Source organism: Polistes dominula, unplaced genomic scaffold, assembly GCF_049000335.1.
Source record: "Polistes dominula isolate Pdom_NZ unplaced genomic scaffold, Pdom_raw_medaka contig_82, whole genome shotgun sequence".
Classification (NCBI taxonomy): domain Eukaryota; kingdom Metazoa; phylum Arthropoda; class Insecta; order Hymenoptera; family Vespidae; genus Polistes; species Polistes dominula.
This window is the reverse complement of record NW_028301046.1, coordinates 1,343,097-1,367,185: the sequence shown is the minus strand read 5'-3', so window position 1 is coordinate 1,367,185 and position 24,089 is coordinate 1,343,097. Positions and strand designations below refer to the sequence as shown.

The window sequence follows — 24,089 nt, the reverse complement described above, 5'->3', positions numbered from 1 at the left end:
AAGAAACCGAAGATTAAAAAAAAAAAAACAAAACAAAAGAAAAAGAGACGTTAATTCAACGAAGACATACCAACCCAAGTTAATTTACGTGAGAAACTATTATTATTATTATTATTATTATTATTATTCCATATTATTGTAGGTAAAGAAAATTCCCTTTAATTTTAATTTCTCATTTTCATTTTTCTTTCTACATCTTATTATTATTTTCATCTTATATTCCTTCAATCTGAAGATTCTCTTTTGAATAGAACGGGATATATAAATTTTCGCGGTAACGTCTCGAGGACGTCATGTTCTCAAGAGAATGCTCTTAAAGCATTGCAGTTCGAAAGCTCGCTCAGAGTCGAATAGGTATGCTGTTCTTAAGACTAAAGTAAGTTCTATCCCTCTTTATCCGAATATCCCAACCAACCAACCAACCAACCAATCAACTAATCCACCAACCAACCAACCAACCAACCAACCAACCAGCTCTTCTCAACTTCGTCATCTTGGTTCTCCCGTTTATCCAACAATCTCACTCAGCACGAGGCTTTCAAACTGGGTCATAATGGTACAAAAACCATTCGCGAGTCCTTGTCTAATTCTGGGAATTAATACCACAACGACGATAGGCTTACATGAAATTGTACTACGTATATATATGTGTGTATATGTGTATTAGTAAGTAAATATATATGCATATATATATTCTATGTATATTTGCCTTTGACGAGCATCTTCTATGTAAAGGTAACGACATAAATCCCTTTAGGTATGTGTAGGTTTACATATATATATGTATATACATAGAGGGATATCGAAAGGTACAGAAAACTACCAGTTAAGTACCCCAACCCTTGGTTGGGTGCTTCAAAAGCTAAATTGCATCGAGCTCTGGCTGCTGTTAGCTCGAGATTTAAACTCCTCTATCTTCTTTAGTCTCTTTTCTCTTCTCTCTCAATTTTTCGTGCTACCAACCTACCTACCTACCTACCTACCAACCTACCTACTAAGCTACCTAGCTACCTATCTACCTACTTGCTAAATACAAAAGTCGATATAACGATTAACTCTTTTGTGTTTAAGAAGTTACGTTTTTTTTTCTTATTTCTTTTTTCTTATTTCATTTTTCATTTTTCATTTTCTTTTTTATTATTTTTTTTTCGTTTAAACGTACATTAACGATGAAAGGCAAAAGTTGTAGGATCTGCTACGAAGATTACAAGACGTTGACCTAATTATAGGTAAAATTCAAAAGCCCTAAGGGGATCGTCTTTTCGTAAATTCTTCGAGAAATACTACGAGCGTGCTCGTACAAACTTCGTGACGATAGTTTGAAAAATCTTACGAATCTACTAGTGCTTGAGAAAATTTAACTTAACGAGCTAAGTTTTTCGTGTAATTAAACGTTGATGTTTTTCAAGATAAACTCGAGTCCAAAAGGGAGGGAGGAAGAAAGGGAACAATATTTTGAAAAAAGATTTTTATTTAAAGAAAGAAGAAGAAGATTATTTTTTTTGGTAAAAGAAAACAATTCTATTCATTATTCCTCTTTTGCTATAATTTAAATATAATATATGAATATAAATATATTAATATTTTCTTAATTAATTATATTTAATATAATTATAATATATTATTATTATTATTATAATATATATTATAATTATTATATGTATTATAATATAATATATATTATAATAATAATAATATATTATAATTATATAATATTATTTTATATATATTAAATATAATAGATATTATAATATAATATAATATAAAATATATATTATATATATTAAATATATTATATTATAATATATATCATAATATTAAATATATTATATAATATATATAAAAAATTTGTAAGGTAAAATTTTGACAGCGGTGGGACTCGAACCCACGCCCTTTCGGACTGGTGCCTAAAACCAGCGTCTTAACCGCTCGGCCACGCTGTCTCTTTATATAATATATATTTTAATTATTATATAATTAATATATAATTAATATTAATATTAAATTATATATATATACGTATGGAAAGCACGTTGTCCTTTAAACGATAACACAACCAACGTTAACATCGAATATGCATTAAAATGGTGACAAACAAACCAAAGACGACTTTTGCCAAGTGTTTAATTCAACGACGCGCTATTATTATCCCTAGGGGATATACATTGGAAGCCGTCAGCAATACGAGAAGAACATTTCTGTTAAATTAATCATTTTCCATCTTTGTCAAACCCCATCCCTCTGTGTCCCTTTTCTACCCTCTCAATCTGTGAATTTATATCAAATCATTGGGGTTAACTTATTATATTTATTATATTATCAAATGTGTCTTTTATCAAATGATTAATTAATTAATTAATCAAGATTAGTTTACTGAAGGTATACTACATTTCTTCCCCTCCCCCCCTCATCCCCTTACCTACAAAATACACGCAAAGAGCTTCTATTACAATATATTAATATTAATATTGAATTATATATATTTTATCGTTAAACGTATACTTAATTGCAAATGACAATTATTATTATTAACATTTCTTTCTTTTTTATTTAAAAAAAAACACAAAAAAAACCACATTTGCCTTACAGCGTACGATGATTTTACCAACTTGTCAAATATTTGATATTTTCATTAATATACAATTTTCCACTTAAACAACACTTGGGTTGGGTTTTGAGTAGTAGGTTAGGTACGCTTGAGATTTGTGAGATAAATTGCCAATTATTATTTTATTCGTTAAATTACACCAACGAAAGGGATCTATGTATCTTTCTTGTCTTCCCTCTCTCTCTCTCTCTCTCTCTCTCTCTCTTTCTCTTTCTCTCAAGAGAGAGACAATTTCTTCAACGTGTTTAGTTACGTAGATATCCCATGATGATGCTGCTAATGTATACGAACATTTGCAAAGACAACTTCGAGAGATTTGTATCGAGAACATCCCAGCTTCGATCTTCTTCTTCTTCTTCTTCTTCGTTCCATTCGTAAAGAAACTTTAGAAAAAGAAAGGAACGAATATAAAAATACAAAAAAAAAAAAAAAGAAAAGAAAAGAGAAAACACAAAGTTTAGAGACGATGGGGTATCGAATGTACTTTTCTGCTTGCTCGACTGCAGTGAGATACTACTAGCAAGTACATCTAGATGCATATATGCACTTAGTATATATATATATATATATACGTATTTACTAATACTACTAGTACTACTACTACTAACAACAACAACTATGCTTATATACGATAAATACAACTACGAGGACTTTGCTTCTAGGCAAACCAAGATAGAACACGTTGCTGAATATAAACGGGATGTTAGAACCACGCTGATATTTACGACTAGTAACGTTTAGAATTTGCTATGAGCTTTGTTTAATTACGTCGTGCAAACAAAAAGCTGATCGTTTTCGATATAATATCGAATCGTCCTTCCTTTTCGCGTTGTCAACCTCTCTCTCTTTCTCTCTCTCTCTCTCTCTCTCTTTCACCAAACATTTCTCTCTTCCTTTAAACCTGTTGGGAAAACATTTTATACTTTTATTTGACCACGTTTCTGTTCTATACGTATATTTATTTCTATTGTCATATTTGTATCCATCGAACGAATACGAACAGTGAGAAACGAATTGCTTGTTTGAAATACTATGGATGATGGTAGTAGTAGTAGTGGTGGTTGTGGTGGGGCTTGTTGGTGGTAGTAGTGGGGGTTGTTGGTGGTAGTATGGGTATGAAGTTTAAATAAATAGTTTTGAAAAAACACGGTTTACCAACAACGGTGCGAAATAAAGTTACAGTATTGTAGATACAGTTGTAGATATGTTATTGTGTATTTTCTTTCTTTTTGGTTTTGTATTTTTCGTTATTTTTGGTTTGTGTTTTTCGAACCCAATAGGAAAAAAAATAGGCATACAAAATGTAAGATCTATTGAAATAAATAAATAATTTGGAATATATGGTGATATAGGTAGTACGATTGTGAAGTTTAAATAAATAATTTTGAAAAAACACGGTTTACCAACAACGGTGCGAAATAAAGTTACAGTATTGTAGATACAGTTGTAGATATGTTATTGTGTATTTTCTTTCTTTTTGGTTTTGTATTTTTCGTTATTTTTGGTTTGTGTTTTTCGAACCCAATAGGAAAAAAAAATAGGCATACAAAATGTAAGATCTATTGAAATAAATAAATAATTTGGAATATATGGTGATATAGGTAGTACGATTGTGAAGTTTAAATAAATAATTTTGAAAAAATAACTACGGTTTACGAACAACGGTGTAGAAGTAGTTTTGAATATAGATTGGTAGTGGTTGGTAGTAGTTACGACTATGAAGTTTAAATAGAATAGTTTTGAAAAAAGAAAGAAAAAAAAACTACGGTTTATTAACAACAGGGAGAAATAAAGTTATACAGTATTGTACAATATTGTCGTAGATATGTTTTTTTGATTTCTATTTTTTCTATTTTTCGTTGAGAATCCAACAAGTGAAAACACAAATATTCTTACAAAATGAACTAAATAAATAAATACTTTTGAATATCTTTGATGTATCATTATGATGGATCTTCCTAAAATGATTGAACATTTGGATCATCTTGAATTATTTTCAATATTAACAAATATAGATTAATATTACAGATATTCTCTTAGGATGTATGTAAGTATGTTAATAACAGGATTAGTGTGATACTGTCATTAATAGGATTTCAGTATGTCCGTAATCGCAAGCTCGCATACGTGTAAACCTACATGATTTGACATAGACATTCCATTGATACCTAACTGAATCCATTAGGGTTCGAAGTAACAATGGAATTGATGATTAGATATTGCGTACGCAGGACATGCGTTATAGTATTGTACAATATATATATATATATATCTACTATCAGTGGTCTAGAACAAAGGAAATATTATCATTTACATTAAAATGAATTAGAAATGTTATTATATTTTCTATGTATTATATTATCATTTATATTACGATATATGTTATTTGACATATAATGACGATATACTATGTCAAATAATATATCGTAATATTTTAATATATTTAATATATATCGTTTGACATAACGTGACGTTTGTTCGTAACTTTCAATTTTCAAAAAGTACTTGTACCAATTGTCTTGAAATTTTGATACAAAGTTGCATTCGCATATAGCTAGGTTTTATTATAAATAAATGATTTATATTTATAATAATTTAATATGTATATTTTTATTTTATTAATTTAATAATAATTTATATATTAATTTATTTATCTTCTTTATCTTCTAATTTTGACACAAAGTTGCATTCGTATATATTAGCTAGGTTTTATTATAAATAAATGATTTATATTTATAATAATTTAATATATATATATTTTTTATTATATTAATTTAATAATAATTTATATTTAATATACATTAATTTATTTATCAAATAATTAATTTAAAAACAAAAACAAGAAAAAGGTACAAGTAAATGCAGTGCCATATGTTGGTCATAGATTTTGGTTAGTGCGTAAGAACATTTGAACATAACCTTACTTTTATCTATACAATGTCATATTTTTTAGTTCACATGAGTCTCAAAAACATGTATATATATATATATATTTATTTTTAATATTAATTGATAATTTTATCAAATGATATTACATTGACAGAGAATTAAGCGTATAGTATACGAAATATGACAAATTTTCATTTATTTTATCGAAATAGATATCGGGTAAATATTATTTTCTTTCCTCGCGTTATATTTCAAAAGCAAACGTATCGATATGTTTATTCATAGCAACGATATTAACTGTTTGTTTGGTGGTATCGATTTATCGAATATTTATTATTGAAGGTTATGCTCAAACACGTTGAGAGAACGAAAATGGATATTAATTCGTTTACGTTCAATCGGAAAGCGAGGTTATATGGGTTTTGTCCCGAAACCCTTTCTTCTTTCTCGATTGATATCAAATAAAAGAAAATTCAATTTTATTTCTCTCTCTCTCTCTCTCTTTTCAATTTTCTTCTTTTCAATATGACAAACAAAATAAAACGATTCCGACATATTATTAGTGATTGAATATTTTTTTGTCTTGTCTTCTTTTCTATTTATAATAACTCATTTATAATTAATTATTATCAACATAGATTAAATTGATTTAATAAAGATTAATATAACAAATCGTTTCAAAATGATCGAATATCATTTTGTTTATCAGTTTTAATCGTTAAAATTCAAACGAATCGTTTAATACGATCAATTAATTTCTGTCATTCTTCATAATATTGTTATTCGTAATCCAACTTTAAATGACGAAATTTCATTATATGATTTGTTTTAAATATCACAAATTAAGCATTTGTGTCACCATTCGTGAGTAGTACATTTCACGTGTAAATAATTGCATTACATTTAAAATGTATAAGATTAATCGATTTCATTTTACCACAAATCCATTTTCATTTGATTTACAAATAATATGTATTTCTATTATATCGAAACACGAATCATAGTTGGCGGGGGGGGGGGGGGGAGAGGCGGGGCAAGGGGAGGGGGGATTTATTATCGTAATATCAAAAAAGAAGAAAGAAGAAAAAAATGCGGAAGTAAGTTTAGCATTGTTTTTTTTTTCATTGGAAAGAAAAAAAAAAACATTGAATATCGTGAGAGAAGTGCACAGAAGGAGGTTATCCTGATTCTTGGTTTCTTATCGTTTACAAGGATCTACCTGCGTTTGAAACCAACTAAAGAGGAACTATTGTTGGGATGCAGTGGCGCGTGCTTAAAATGATGGTAGGTGCTTTCGTAGAAAGGAATACATGATAGTATGAAAAAAAAAAGAAAGAAAAAGAAAGAGAGAGAGAGATAGAGAAAGATAGAGATAGAGAGAGAGTGTGTGAGTGCAAGTACTCGATCAAAACAGCAAGAAACTTAGGTTATGTAGTTGAAGAAGAATTTAGGTATATAATGTATTCCATTGATCGATCAAAATATTTTTCAAAAATGAATAAATGAAACTATAATCGTCACAAAAAATAATAATAATAAATAATATTTCATCTAGTTCGTAATTGTTTTTTTTTTTTAAACAAAAATAGCATCGTTGATCTGTTAATTCTGTAAAAAAAAAAAATATCTCAAAGACGACATTTAATACAAATCCGTTCACGTTTCAATTTTTAAATAATAATAATAATAATATTTTATATAGTTGAAATATTCTGTTTTTAAACGAAAATATCAACTTTGATCTGTTAATTTTGTAAAAAAAAAAGAAATAAAAGGAAGAAGGAAAATATTGGATTGGCAAGTAAGTAATTACAGATTTTGTCGATAGGTGGCTTTTTTTTTTTAAAATCAGCAATGATTTTAGTTTCTAACCTAATATTTCTCAAAGACGATATTTTAATGTGTTATACAAGTTTAATTGCATAAGAGTGATTGCATATTACAAATGTAATATTACAAATTCGTTCACGTTTTAATTTCACAATGGTACTCTAATAATATTTGGCGCTTCCTTTTTAAAATTTACCTTGAAACTACTGTGGCGCCATCCTAATTGAATGCAATTTCGATGGACACTTTTCATATACACAGATGATACTCCCTTACCTCTAACCTCCATATTTCTAACCTAATATTTCAAAGAGGACATTTTAAAAGACGTTTATTAAAAAAAAAAAACGTTTAAATGGTAATAGTAGATTTCGTAATGCGAAAAGAGAAATTGTTGACATTAAGAAGTCGTGGGAAAAAGGTTCGATATATCTAACGAAATTATTATCGTAATAAGTAGTTTTTCAATGTATGTGTGTATGTATTTATATATATATATAGATAGATTCCGACGATTATCGAAGTTCCTCTTCCGTGGTCGGTAATGAAGTATCCCCATACTATAAAAACGTACATTTTCATTTATATATTCCGAACACGCGTGTAATATGATTGTGTGTTGGTATTATACATACATCTACATATTTAAAGATGCATACCAATGTGTAACTTGAATGCACAACGCCATCGCGAAACACGCAATGCAGCAGCAGCAACAGAAAACCCTTCGGCTAAATATGACTTTTAAAGAAATTCAAGAAACATTTTGAAAATAAATAAAAAAAAGAAATTCTATGACATTCTTGCCATAAGTAATTTTTTTTTTTATTTATTTATTTATGAAGAATTGTTTAGAATTTTATTTTATAATTTTTCTGTGTACATATTTTTATTTCATTCCAATCTAAATTGTTCTTTGATGCAAATTTGTTTTCAATTTCAAATTATAATAACTGTATTACAAAATTATTATTATTATTATTATTATTATTATTATTATAATTAGATACATATTTTTTATGGTAATTTAATATTATAAAATTAAGAAATAATTGTATTACAAAATTATTATTATTATTATTATTATAATTAGATATATATATTTTATGGTAATTTAATATTACAAAATAGCGAAATACCATTTATATAATTATAATAATTAAAAAATAATAATAATAATTATTATTATTAATTTAATTATTAAATTTTAAAAGAATATCATATTGAAAGAAAACGAGATACCAACTTACGTACAAGATTGTAGGGGGTTGGGTATGAAATTACGGTATAAAAAAAAAAAAAGTGAACGAAAATTTCTTTGATAAAACTCGTCGAACGATCAACTCGCGTGTTTTAAAAGATTATTTTCTTGTGTCGAGTTTTAAAAAGACGATCGTAATATCTTTTACCATAGTCAAGATAAAAAGTACTTATATGATGGTGTGCCATGAGACAACCGTAACGATGATGAGATTAATCCGAAGGATTATACAGACAACTAACGTATTATTTATAAAGGCCTATCCCATACTGTGAAACTAATTTGGACAAAGTGTCCTGAAAATGTCCAGTTCTTAGATGAAATAAATCTTTGTAATAATGTTAATATATTACACATTTTTTTGTACATTAATATATATATATATTACAGGATATTCCAGTTGATGGATGGAACCTAAATATATCTACGATGACCTTGATAATCAAAATTCTAAAAGTGTACTTAACACTTGTGAACTTTATTTTATCGTATAAAATATAAAATCAAAATTATAAAAGATTGCAAAAAAGTTATATATTTTATTTTTTTATTTTTTATTTTAAGTTAAAATATACGAATAAAAATAAATAATAAAAAAAAAGGTCATATATTGTTCTATATATATATTTAATTATATTATAATTTATTATAATATAAATTACAATTTAAATTATATTTATATTATATATTTAATATATATATATATATTTAATTTAATTAAAACACAATTTCAATACTGAAACTAAAGTTATATAATAATAATAATAATAATAATAATAATAATAATAATAATAATAATAATAATAATATAATAGTAATATAAAAGAATATATAAAATAAAATCAAGGCGTTAAAGTAAAGTTGTGAAAATAAATCGATCGATCGATCGGTAGTAGGATTATAAAGTTTCAAGGAAAGAAAAAAAAAAGAAGAAAAAGTATGAAAATATGGTAAGAACGTTTTAGCATGGTTCGTAGAATAGCCATAAATGCGCATAGTCGTGGCCTCGACCTAGGTTGAAGAAGAAGAAGAAGAAGAAGAAGAAGAAGAAGAAGAAAAAGAAGAAGTACTTCTTTGCGTTTTAGCACCCCTTGTTTACAAGGAAGAAGAAGGACTGCTGTGCGTTGCATATATTTACTTAGGTCAAAGCATTCGTATTCAAGTCGACATGTACGTCTATGCGTCCGTCTATTTCTTCATCGTGTCGAAGTGCAGTGTGCGAGTGTGCTTCTAGTGTCGATACGTGATGGAATCCCATCCTCATCAGAAGTGAAGAAGAAGGTGCACTGTGCCAGGGATGGTTAAAAAAAAAAAAAGAAGACAAAAGAAAAAAAGAAACACCTTTCCTTTCAATTTTTTTTTTTTTTTCAAACCTTTTACAAGTGCATTCAAAACAACAAAAAACCATTTCATTTCGTTAAACGAATGGTGCGTGTTCTTCTACAAATGCAAATATAAATAAAATCAAATAAATTCGATCAAACGAAGTTTGGCAAATGTTGTGGAATACGTTTGATTTTTAATAAAATGCATTGATTTTAATTGAAAAAAAAAATATTATCTTTTTAATATATATAGATTACGTGTCACGTTGTTTGTCCGCAATGGACTCCTAAACTACTGAACCGATTTTAATCAAATTTTGCCATTCTGTGTGCAGTTTCATCCAACTTGAAAGATAGGATAGTTTATATCTCAATTTATAATCGCAATATTATTTGTTTATTAACAAAGAGTCATGATTATTTCTGTTAGTTCGATAAGATTCTAACAGATGGCGGTATAAAACTGATTGTGAGCCACAGCAACGCGTGGCGGGGCACCCCTAGTTGTTTATATAATTTAAACATTATTGTGTAACGTTGCATATACTTTCGTATTTTTTAATTGAACTATTGTATTTGGATGTTATATTTCTCATAATTAATCATATATATATAGAAAGAGAGAGAGAGAGAGAAAGATAGAAAAGAGTTGTTGATGATGGCACATACATATGTATACATATATATAGAACTATTGTACATACGTCATCGATTTGCGACAGAGATAAAATACAGGATTATTTCAGGCAGCAGATTTTAATTAATAACTCGATTGAATGGTTCTCACGTGGGGAATTATTAAGTCGTATAAGTTTTCGGCCCGTACCAGATATCTCTCTACCTATCAACCTACCTACCCATATTCCAATAACGCGCGTCGAGATAATCAAATAACTTCGATCGAGTTATAGTTCAAATATAAATTATTTTTCAAACGTGGCACGCTTTTCCACAATGTACACGATATAAAATTATAATCATCATCAGCATCTTTTGTCGTCATTGTCGCCATTATTATTCGAAACATTTCGAAACATTTTCCTAACCTATAATTATTCGTAATACAATTTTTCTTTCTTTTCTGTTTCAATTTGTAACTTTAATATCAATATTATATTATATCATATCATATACTGAATTATTATTTAAGGTATACTTCAATCATTGTCATTGTCGCCATTATTATTCGAAACATTTTGAAACATTTTTCTAACCTATAATTATTCGCAAAAAATGGCGGGATTTGGTATTTGCGACAATGAACTTTCGAATTCCTAATACCAACTAATAATAATAATAATAATTACTAGCAATACAATTTTCTTTCTTTTCTCTCACAATTTGTAATTATCACATTTGTAACTTTAATATCAATATTATATTACATCATATACTAAATTATTATTCAAGATATACTTTAAACAAAATAAAAAAACAAAATTGATACAAGTGGGACGATATCCCCACTACTTCCACCCACCATTTTCTCTCTCTCTCTCTCTCTCTCTCATTCCATCAGTAAAACGAAACATGTTAGTCTAATAGTTAAAAGTTTTTCCTCTTTTTTTTTTGTTCCTTATGGCAAAAGAAACGATACGAAACTAACTTTCCCATGGATGTATTATATATATATATACAAACTAACCTAAGTAAAAGCCGAGACGTAAACGTGTTTTCAAGCAGCAACAGCAACGGCATGTTGTTGCTATCTCGATATGCAACATCGAATGTGTATATGCGCAGCATCCAATGGTCTAAAGGAAGTCTCGATAGGAGATGAGAGAGTGCAATGAGATCGGTGAAACCTTCTCTCAGGTAAAATGTCTAACATAAGACTAGAAGGCTTTCGAATCTCATGTAAAAAAGATAGACAGACAGACAGGCAGACAAACAGACAGACATAAAGAAAAAGAGAAAGAGAGAAAGACCATGGTTTGTCTTAATAAGGAATAAAGGAATCGTTAAAGGACGAGAGCCTAATCTTTTCTACGATCCGTCGGATATGCAGCACTCGATGAATTCCAAACGTTTACATGCGCCATATACTAAAGACAAATAATTTATAGTCGCGTTTATGCGCTCACCCGCTCGCTCGCTCGCTTTCCCAATGCACTTTCTACCGAGACCGATTGATCTCTCTCTCTCTCTCTCTCTCTTTCTTTCTTTCTTTCTTTTTCTCTTTCTATTTTTATCTATCTATCTATCTCTTTCCCTCACTCCCTTTTTACTTCTTTTATCTATTTGTTTCTTTCTCCTTTTTATTCTGGAAAGATAGTTACGCAACTACAAAGATATCCCATGGCTTAAGAATATTTCTACGCGTGTAATCCATTACTGACATCCTATATAAGAACCTAGGAAAACGTTTGAAAAAAAAGAGTGAGGAGAGGGGAGGTTAAAAAAAATAGATACGAAAGATTAGTTTAATTTTTTTTTTATATTTAAAAATATTCAGTGTCACGTTGTTGGTTTTCAATGAAACTAAACCATGAAAACTTCGAAACTACTGAACTCAATTTTAATGAAATTTTGGTTTATTTTGTGTGTCTTCTTTTCAACTGTAAATAATAAATCTTTAAATTAATAAAAATATAAAAATATTCGTGATAAAAATTATCCTACATTCTAAGTTTATTAGATTTATTATTTAAAAGTTATGTAGGTCTTTAAGTACTGGAAGATTTTCAATAGATGGCGGTGTATTACAATTCAAGTATTTCACGTTTTTTTTCAGGTTTTCATATAATTTTACTTATCTTACTTTTTGTTTCTTTTGTTTTAAATCTTTTAAACTTTAATAAAAAAACAAAAAGGGTTGAGGATAAAAGTAATGTCAAATAAAAATTAAATGAATGAAATATATACGAATGACTACTTAATAAAACTTTTATATATATGATATCTTTTATAATATTATTATCAATATATATATATTTCACTAGCACATTCTATATCTTTTTAACTTTGTCAAATGTAAAAGTAACACGTGAGATTTATCGAAAGAGATAAAATGAATAAAAAAAAAAAAAAAAGAAAAAGAAAAAGAGAAAAGATAAAAAAAAAGAAATGGAATCGCAATTACCGAGACTATCTAAATTTCACGCATGGAGTTAGACGTGGACTTGGATTAACGGCAATTATCGTCATTCCTTTTCCGGTTCTTTCTCTCCTTCTCTTTATAGTTCTTATCCAATTGGACGATGGAAAAAGGGGGAAGAAAAAAACGTAAAGTGAAAAATATAAAAATACATAAATGATAGTGGGAGTGCGAGAAAGAGGAATTTCCTAAAGGAATTCATGCTTCGATGGTAGAAAGGATAGAAAATTAAAGGTGATACAAAGGTCGTACTTTATACCTATGCACATACATACATATATCTATACTTTTATATGCACAATTGCATGTGTATGCATGTTAGAAGAGAGTTACAGAAGAGAGGATCAGGAAAGAATTATTACGCGCGACTGAACATTGAAATATGGTCATGAAAAATAAACTAAATAATAAAATGAAACAACAAAGATAGAAATAAAGATAAACATATGTTAATGATGACAGAAAGAGAGAGAGAGAGAGAGAGAGAGAGAGAGAGAGAAAATAAAAACAAAATATGAAAGAAGAGGACAAGAAGTTGATAAGGATTTGAATAATGGAAGAATAAAAATTTGGAGTGATCCAGACGTGGGAGGAAATTATATGGGTATCGAACAGGTGTTGTGCAACTAAAAGGCGGAAATGCAACGTCGATAAAAGCAACTTTAAGTGAGAGAGTATATATCTCTAGACAGTTACAACCACCAAGTCGCCAGACTCTCACTTGGTTAAGCCCTCTCCCTCTTTTTCTATTTTTCTTTTTGTCTGTCTATCTCTCTCTTTATATTTCTCTAGTGTTCTAGCACTATCCTCCTCCTCCAGTCGTTTCTCTACTTCGGGTTACAGAAATACACCGGCGAAATTATGTCACTAATGCGCTTGGATATGGGCTCCTCTCTTTCCCCGTCTATCTGGATATCTAATCTTTCCATCTTTCTTCAACTAACTAACTTTCATCTCACTACTAGAGTTTCAAACTCTATTTCAGTTTACTTATTTAATTATGATATATTTTTATTGAAGTGTTTAATTATATTTTATATAATAAATAATATTATTATAATATGTGGTAATGAAACTTTTGCGTTCCCTAATATGCATTTTAATATTGATAATAAGAATATATAATAATAATTATATTTATTTATTATGTAAAAAAGGATTGTATCTTTCGGGGTATCAATGAAAGATTATATATCCTTTTATATATTCTATTCAATTTATTTATTATAATATTTTATATTTGTTATATTTTATTTTTATTATATATTAATATAATATATTATAATATTTATTTATTAATAATTGGTTATATTTTATTATAAGTATTTATTAATTGGTTATATTTAATTTTATTATATATATTTATTTTGCTGTATTTTATATTTTATTATATTTTTTATTAAAAAATATTTTTTGTGACTGCCAGGATTCGAACGCACGATGCCGGGATTTACAAGCTGGGAACCCTAGCACCGAGCCACGAACAACTCTTACTTATTTATTGTATTATTTTTGCTATATTTTATTTTATTATATTTGTTATATTTTATTTTATTATATTTATTATATTTCTTTTTATTTATTCGAATACTTTGACAAAGTATATATAAAAATATATTATAATATATGAAATATGTATGCAGAGGTATAAAATATCGTAAAAATATATTTTTCCGATCTTGATATCTGAGATATATTGTATAATACCAAATCGATTTAAAATAAAAACATGGAAAATATAAGACTCCCCTGTCACGATCGGTAATAACTCGTATATTTTCTTAGGACCGAGTTCGACGGACACGTTATTTGTGACTGGCTTTTCCTGCTGCAATACGACGAAACGAACGCATATATTCTGTTCACTATGCATGCCGTGTCGCACGAACGACGTCAGATTTCATAAGCATTTCCTCGCAAAATGAAAAACATTGAGCTTCGGGATAAAAACGCATTTTGTGTGCCATAACCATGTTATGGTTAACGGTGTATATATATAAAATAATCATCAAAACATTTGCAATCAATTATTATATTTATTATTAAAGGGTATTGAAAAAATATTCAAAAAAGTGCCATTGAAGTATTAAAGAAGAAAAAGGGTTGGTGGTAGAGAGAGAGAGAGAAAGGGGTAACATTGATTCTCGTCTCTTCCATTTGGTTGATTGAACTTTTTTTTCCTGTTTTTTCTTTTTTTTTCGAAATATATTTTCATTTATAGATTTTTATTCTTCTTTTTTTTTACATTCGAATGTATCACTTCTTCTTTTTTTTTTTTTTTTTTTTAATATACACGATCGAATATCGTAATATAATCAATTGGAGAAAAAATGGGAATAAATCTTTCGAAGTTTATTTACATTTTTCATATTTCTATTTAAATTTTGTAATAAAATAAATATATTTTTTTTCTATTTGTTTTTTTTTTTTACTAGGTACAATGAGAGTTTCACATATTTATTTATTTCCTATTTTCTTTCGTCGTAATTCGTAAATGACGAGAATCATGATGAAAATGTAGAATAAAAAAAAAAAAGAAAAGAAAAAATTGTATAAATTCGTATTGAAATTCTTTTCATCTATTTTTCTCCTTAATCTTGTTCGTTTCTTTTAGTTCTTATTTATCTCATTCGTTTACTCGACGAGAAGAAGAAAATCGTTCCTCGCTCGGGTAGGATCTTAATACGACATGCGAATTTAGAACGTGAGACAACTAATATTAGCTTGGCGAAATTCCTTTCGAGTTCATCGTGATCATTCGGCATAAGTGGTGGAATATATACATATTATTATTATTATTATTATTATTATTATTATATAAAAAGAAAAATAGTGTATATAGAAAATCATTCTTTCTTCTCTCGTTTAAATTATATCTTTTATTTTTTTAATTTTATTTTATTATTTATAAAAATATTATTATAATATATTATAATTATTTTATATTATATTATATTATAATGTTATTAAATATAATATAATATAATATATATATTATTATAAAATAATATAATATTATTAAATATAATAATATTATATATAATAAATAATATTAGTTGTAATTATAATAGTTGTATAATTAGTTGTAATATTAATTATATATATATATATATATATATATTTTAATTATAATATATATTTTATGTATATTAATATAAAATATATAATATATATAAATATATTTGTAATATTAGAAAAAAATTATATCTAATAATTTTATTTTTTAATTTTATTTTCAATAATCTTGAGTAAATAATATCGTAAAGTAGAAAAGAAAAGAGAGAAAAAAGAAAAAACATTTATCGAAACATTAAAGTCAAAGAGAGAGAGAGAGAGACAGAGAGAGAAATAAAAAAAGATAAAAGGAAAAATAGAAGAAGATTTGGGACGACGAAGTATTACGAGAAAAAAGAAAAAGAACGGGAGTGATTATTTCATGAAAAGAAAAAGGAAACAGAAGGAAAAGGAAAAGGAAAAGGAAAAGGATCAGGAGGAGGAGGAAAGATGAACGAGAGTGGCTGAGGGTAAGGAAAACCTAAAAAGAAAGGGTGGGAGAAATTTTCCCGGAGGGTCGATACCAACTCTCTTGGAATAAATTGCGTTAAGTGCGCTTTAACCGTAAGAAGAATGAGATGCGAATATTTTTCCTCCTCCCTTCCTCCTCCCTTCCTCCTTTATTCTTCTTTTTCGTCTTTTTTTATCTTTGTTTGTTTTTACCTTCGCCGTAAAATCTTCCCATCTCGAATGCGACTAAGTTTAGTCAACAAAAAAAAAAAAAAAAACAACCCCCACCGAGAAAGGAATATAATTCGTAAATATTTGTACACGTTGTTACACATACGAAAGTAATAGATTTACATTACAATTACATGAAAAGAAAAAAATCGTCTAAAAACAAAAGTTTGGAAAGAAAGTTTTCGAATGGAAGTGGAAAAATGGTGAGAGTTAAATGTTCTCCTCTCGTTGGAAGGATAAAAAACGAGGACGCGTTTGGAGAAAGTAGAAGATCTGAGATACAAAAAAGAGATGGAAAAAAAAAAAAGAGACAAGATTGTAACACCACAAAAACAGACAGACACAGAGACACACGGACAAACAAACAGACCCATAGCTAAAGAGAAAGAGAAAGAGAAAGAGAGAAAGACTAAGACATGATGAACCTTTTAAAGGTAATATTGGAACAAAATCTAATAGATACGTTGAACAATTGCAAAGAGTGCCAAAAATAAAAACTCCATAAAAGGTGTCTTGCACTTATCAGTCGCAGAAATGCCACACATTATTTGTCTCACATAAAAAACGGAAATTATATATGACTCGACCTAATATATTAAGAGAAAGTAAAGAGTATAGAAAAATAAGAGAGAACAAATAAAAATAATTAAAAAAAAAAAATATAGTGAGGAAGAAAAAAGTTAACGGAATGAAGAATAAAAGCAAATTATTTACCAAAAGATAAAGCAGAAAAGAGAGAAAGAGAGAAAGAAAGAAAGAAAGAAAGAGAGGGATGGAAAGAAAGACAACACAGTGTTGTTGGTTAGCGTTGAGTACATTATCGTCACGGACCCTTTGGAAAGGTAGTACGGCAAAGGACGTTGATGCAAAAGGGTGGTTAGAAAAGCAGGTGGCCGAAGGGAGGGCTGTTGCCAACCTTAAATTCACCGCAATGATGATAAAGACAAAGAGAGTGCTGTTTCGTAGACAGTGTGTCTCTTTACTCTCCATTTTTTTATGGGTACGTCATTGTGAACAAGTTCAACTGCACATACATACACACACATACACACATATATATATAAATAGACATAGGTATGAGTGACTGTGTGTATGTTTGCTTTTTTTTCTCCTTCTTCTTTTTTTTTTTTTTTGTAGACCGTTCGTTCTGTCGGTGCTTTTAACCCTCGAGCTACGATCCAACTCCCCCGTTGCTACCACCATCACCGTTGCTTTTGCCTACCGTGTTTCACCTTTCTATATTAAATTAAACCATCCCAACCGAATGGAGGAGAGGTTGGTAAAACGAAAGAGAAAGAGAAAGAGATATATATATATATATATATATATATATATATATATATATATATATATAACAAATGCGGATGCTCGCTGGTAAACCTCGGAAGCGTTTATACAGACGTTTGAGAAGCCTACGGCTATTTCCCCTATCATCCTCCCACCTCCTCTCTCTCTCATGTATTCGTTCGTTGACCGAAAATGTATATGTATGTATATATATATATATATAATTTTTCTTTATGTGGTACGAACTGTCGAATAATCGACCGTAATAATAGAATTTTGAGAATTTATAGAAGTTATATTCCTTTTTTTAATTTTGATTTTCTTAATTTCTAAGGTAATCTTATTGCATTTCTACAATAATTGACAATAATTTGGGAATGATTTGTTATGTGTAAATTATTTGGTAAAGTAGTAAAGAGGATTTTTTAAATTTAGAAATGTTTAAATAATATTAAAAACAGATGTTTTGTATAAATACTAATATAATATATTAGTACTATATTATATTATTAGTATTAGTATTATATAATATTATATTATATTATATATAATATAATATATTAGTATATTTATTATATATAATATATTATCATTGAATATAATGATAATGATAAAGACTCAACCTAATTCTAATTTGTCGCAGTGACTATTATACTCAACTAATCTCATCTTCAACATTTACATACACACACACACACACACACTCGTATAGTTACCCTTCTTCTATGTACATTGAAACTACTTACATATATATATACATATATACACGTTTTAGAGGAATTGTACTTGGTCGTCACAAAGCTAATGCCGAAATTTCGTATTGCAGTAACGGGTTGGTAGAGCCAACAACAGAATGTTAAAACTTTCTTCCTGACTTTAAAGTTAGCCCAAACGAAAGTGTAATTTCATTAACACGATAGAACATTTCTAACGAACCTATTGAACATTTACTAACAAATCTATATATATATGAAGTAATTTTCATTCTCATAGATTTTATAACTTCATCTAATACGTAATTTGCCATTTTCGTTTATATCTTTTATTTCTCTCTCTGATAATACCCCTCGAGGGTCTTGGGTTAAATTAAATTCGAGTTCTAAGTCCTTTGAAGACTATCATTCGTTGATACGTTTCAAGAAGGATTGCTGATGAGAAGTGAATTTCGTTCGTTTGCAAAACAATTTCCCAATGTACACACTAAACGAAACTGCATAAACTACTACTACAATTACACATACATACATATATACATATGTAATTATTCGAATTGCTTATTAATATCACGACGTATGTGAAAGATGAAGTAAAAGAAGAAGAAAAAAAAAACCAAGTAAACAACCAACAACCATCTTCCGATCTTCATAGTTCGCAACCTGTGTAATGGCAACTAACATAGGGATGTGAAATTCATTAATGCTCGGTTTAATTAGTTAATAGAAGAAAAGCACCGTTGTGGTGTAATACCTATGCACGTCTAATGCTAGAATTAGAAAGAAAGAGAAAGAGAGAGAGAGAGAGAGAAGAGAATCAAAATGGATGCGATTACTCGATTACACGGTCTTCTTCTCTACACGTTGCTGTGGAATCCTTAAAAGGGTCCCCTTTCCTTTTTCACTCTTCACCACTTCTTCTTTCTTTTTCTTAGTTTTGTTCTTTATCGTTTTCTTCATCGTTTTATTTTTCCAACAATCTTGGCATACCACCATACCGTGCCGGTGCCCACCACACGGGGCTTTTCAGCTTTTCCGTTAATGAGAATAATTAACTGGCGACGTCGGGGTCGTTGCTCTTGTTGAGTTCTACGAGCCTGCAATAGCATTAGAGAGAGAAAGAGAGAGAAAGAGAGAAAAAGAGAGAGAGAGAATGCTGTTCTGCTCTCCATTGAATCGAACGTGGGATTCGTGCCATTTGTAAGCTCTGACAATCTCCTACGAGATTGCATTGAGAACGACGTTCAAAGGAACGAGGACGAAGAGGTGGAGATCCTTTTTGCTCTGGACCATAGCAAACTCTAAGCAAGTTTCTCTTTCTCTTTCTTTTTCTATTTTTTTTTTTATTTTTATTTTTTTTTATTTTTTTATTTTAGTTCTCTCTGTCTCTCTTAATTGAGAGTGGCTTCCATCACGGCTTCTAATCTTAATATCTTCTGTGACAGTGGTTTTCATTATTGTACTTTGATTCATTATTCTTTTTCGTGTAGTACTTATTATGATAAAGGATTATGAGATTCATTGTTTTTGTTTATAAATGAAAATAAGTTTGTTCAAATTTTGAACTACGTTCAAACATTTTCTATTCCCTTGGGTAGAAAAAGTATTCGTATATCGATCAATTTGAAATAAAATGTCTTGAAGTTGTGAAAAAAAAAAAAATAAATCGGCTAAAAAATAGTTACGTAGTTACCTTCAAAGTGTTCCCCCCCCCCCACCCCAAAAAAAAGTGAAAAATTGAAATTTCGATAAACCCTTCCAACGTTACCTGGGGAAAACTATTATCTAACGAATGAACTTTGATTTTTTTTTTTTGATTTCAGATGATTCAGCACCAAGTTATGAGGGGCAACGCAATTTTATCTTTTTCATGAGACAGGAAACTAATAAATATTCATAAAATGAAACAGTAATGGGTTAAAAATTGTGATTGAAAATTAATTGTGAAAAGAAATTTGTACAAAGTCATTTGAAAACCACTGCTAGACTGTATCACGTTACTCTTTCTAATCCAACCGATTGTGCAACGATTCCTCCCTTTTCTTACCTTTCAAACATCGGCAACTACGTACCTGAGAGGGATTTATTATCCTACGTGTCTTAATGGGAATACGAAATCTTAAAGGCCACCTTGGTATGCAAAACTTAAACGACGACGACTACGACGACGACGACGTAATATTTCGTTTCATTGAAAAATTTCTACTTAATTAATAAACCTTTATTAAAAAAATTCTTAAAATCAATGAATACTTTCACAAATGTACAAAATAAAAAAGTAACCAACATTTTTAATTATAAAAATAAAAAAAAATGTACCAAAGTGTTCCAAAGTGTTTCCAAAGTGTTTGTACGAATGAATTCAAAGCACACATTCAAACATATTACATATTTGCAAAACTAATATTGCAATTACTAGGGATGCCCCGCTCACAATCAGTCCGATACACACGTCTTTAAGTCAACGAATTACCTTATACCGCCATCTGTTAGAATCTTATCGAACTAACAGAGATAATAATGCCCCTTTGTTAATAAATTCGCAATAAAGTAATATTGCGATTATAAATTGAGATATAAACTATCCTATCTTTTAAGTTGGATGATACTGCACACAGTGTGCAAAATTTGATTAAAATTGGTTCAGTAGTTTAGGAGTCCATTGCGGACAAACAACGTGACACATAATTTATATATATATTGAGATATTTGTACATAATTAAATGAGATAAAAAATTAAGGGGGGTGGAATAAAATCAAAGTACATTTTCTCAAAAAATAAATCCTATGGGGGTAGGAGAGACGTTGTTTTTTTCTAATATCATATAAAATGTAAGAATACATACATAAGTAATGTAAGAATAGTAATACGCACGATATTTAATTGCAACTCGTCTTTCGTAGGATTAAATTAAACGTAGGTGTCTAAGAAATAAAATAGAAGATAAATAAGAATAAGACGAAGGGAAAATAAGAGAGAGAGAGAGAGAGAGAGAGAATGAAAAGGAACGGTAGTATATCCCCCATTTTTTTTTTTGCACAATAAATGGCCATGGCAGTGAACCTGTAGCAAGTCGATGAACACTTATTTTCTCACGCCCGTCGCGTGAAGTTCACAGATGCGGAAAAGTGCCGATCGCACGCAACAAAGAAAGAGATAAATAGATATATAGATAGATAGATAGATAGATAGAAGGATGTAATAAAGGGAATAAAGAAAGATAGAATGAATGAATGAACGAATGAAAGAAAGAAAGAAAGAAAGAAAAATATTTCGCATCGTGAACACGCAAAGTCATTTTTAATTACGCACGTTTGTATATTAAACCGGTGAGTATCCTCTTCCTAACTAAGGAAATACCTTTTTCTATAATTTGATTCAGTACCGTTTCAGGAGTTTGAAGATAAATGAGACTATTTTTATTGTAAATATTAATTATTTCTCAAAATTGGAAGTAAATTTCAAATGTGAATTTTGACAAAGTGTGAAACGAATTAAATTAAAGATTTTATTACTATATTTATTGTATAGTAATATATATATTTATAAGTATTATATAATATATAATATAATTGTGAATATATTGAATATTAATTTAAAATATATTTTAATTTATTTTATAAGTTAAATTATATTAAATTATAATATATTATATATAATATAATTAAATTAATATAATAAATTAAAATTTTATTATATTACAAATTCTAAATTTTATAAATACATTATAAATATCTATTTAATATTATTAAATTACTAAGAGTCATTAATTATTAATATTTATTAATTATAATAAATTAATAATATAATATAATTTATAATATATTAAATACTATTTTAATAAATTATAATTATTTTTTATAAATTACATGTTATCCAAGTTTTCGTATTATTCTCCCTTGTAAGGTAATTTCAATTAGTTCAAGTTTAAGTTTTGTCCACTTTAGGAAACATAGGATCCTACCTAAACAAAACCCAGCAGGCTGGTTGGTTGGTTGGTTGGTTGGTTGGTTGGTTGATCGGTAAATTTAGTAAAGGCATAATACTTTTCAAAGACGACTTCACAAGCTTTACTTAGAAAAGGTTACTACTACTTCGAACAGGATTCAAACATCCTGTGTAAATTTTAACTACTCTTTAGTTTAAAGTAGGTAATAAAACAAAGTCTTACACACACTGCCAGTTTTCATTCATTTGTACATAGCCAATTTCTAATATAGGGCTTGATTCCTTAAAATTCATCCTTGTATTGAAGAACCCTTCAATTAAATTAATCCTTAAATTCACAATTTCATTCTTAATAGTAACAAACAAACAAACAAAAACACACAATTTCAATCAAATCTTATTCAACTAATGTAAGATTGTTAAATGTTTTATCAATTAAATTCATTATTAATTTAATCGTTTTATTTTGTTGTCAAATCTTTTGTCAACTAAAAAAAAAAAAAAAAAAAAAAAAAAGTATTATTACTATCTCATTCGTGTTTCTGAATTAATCAGATAGCTGGGATTTGGCATAAGTTCGCAAGGAATTTACATTAACACGAGCGTACGATTAAGGAGAACATCTTCTATTTCCACCCCCCCCCACCCCCACCTCACCCCTTACCATTCCCCCCCTCCTATCAACCTACGATTACACGAATAAGTTCTCACTGTGATTGTAATCGTGAACTCGATTGGAATCTTCAAAGTATTCTGATAAGATCGTTAAGCACTTCTATCTCTGTCTGTCTGTCTGTCTGTCTGTCTGTCTGTCTGTTTGTCTGTCTGTCTTTCTCTTCGATTTTCAATAATATCGACTTTGTATTTAGTCAAAGGAATTACACACAGAAGGCGAATAACGGTAATTCGAAGGTGAATGCTCGAGCAAATTACAAATTACAACGCTTATAACTGTGTAGATGTATCTAACATCGTATGTGTGTATACACTATCATGCAAAAGTTTATCATCACTATGTAAATTTAAATGAAACATCAAATGAATTCATAAAGAAGAAGAAGAAGAAGAAGAGAAAAAATGAACAGTAGTTGTTTCAAATTCATTAGATTAAAAATTATCTATTATCTTGTAATTCTACAAATATTCTTGGTATTTTAGAAATTTTTGTTTTTTTTTTTTAATATTTCCATGTACCTTTCATAGAACTTAATGAACTGTAGATAGTTTGATAAATTTACTACAATAAAATAGTATATATATATATATATATAATTTTATATATTAATAATATAATTTAATATTAAATATAATAATATATATTTAAATAAAATTTATATAAAATTAAAATATTATAATATAATATAATTTATATATAAATATATTATTATATAAAAT

The 24,089-nt window shown here is 28.4% G+C and overlaps 1 protein-coding gene and 1 non-coding gene across 4 annotated transcripts in view; both read right to left on the bottom strand.

Annotated features, from left to right (window-relative positions):
- Positions 1 to 24,089, bottom strand: part of Eip78C (Ecdysone-induced protein 78C) — a 105,532-nt gene that overhangs the window by 21,937 nt on the left and 59,506 nt on the right. The gene's annotated exons all lie outside the window — the stretch shown is intronic.
- On the bottom strand, positions 1,865 to 1,943 carry TRNAL-UAG (transfer RNA leucine (anticodon UAG)). The gene has a single exon. It is a non-coding gene; the product is annotated as a tRNA-Leu (tRNA).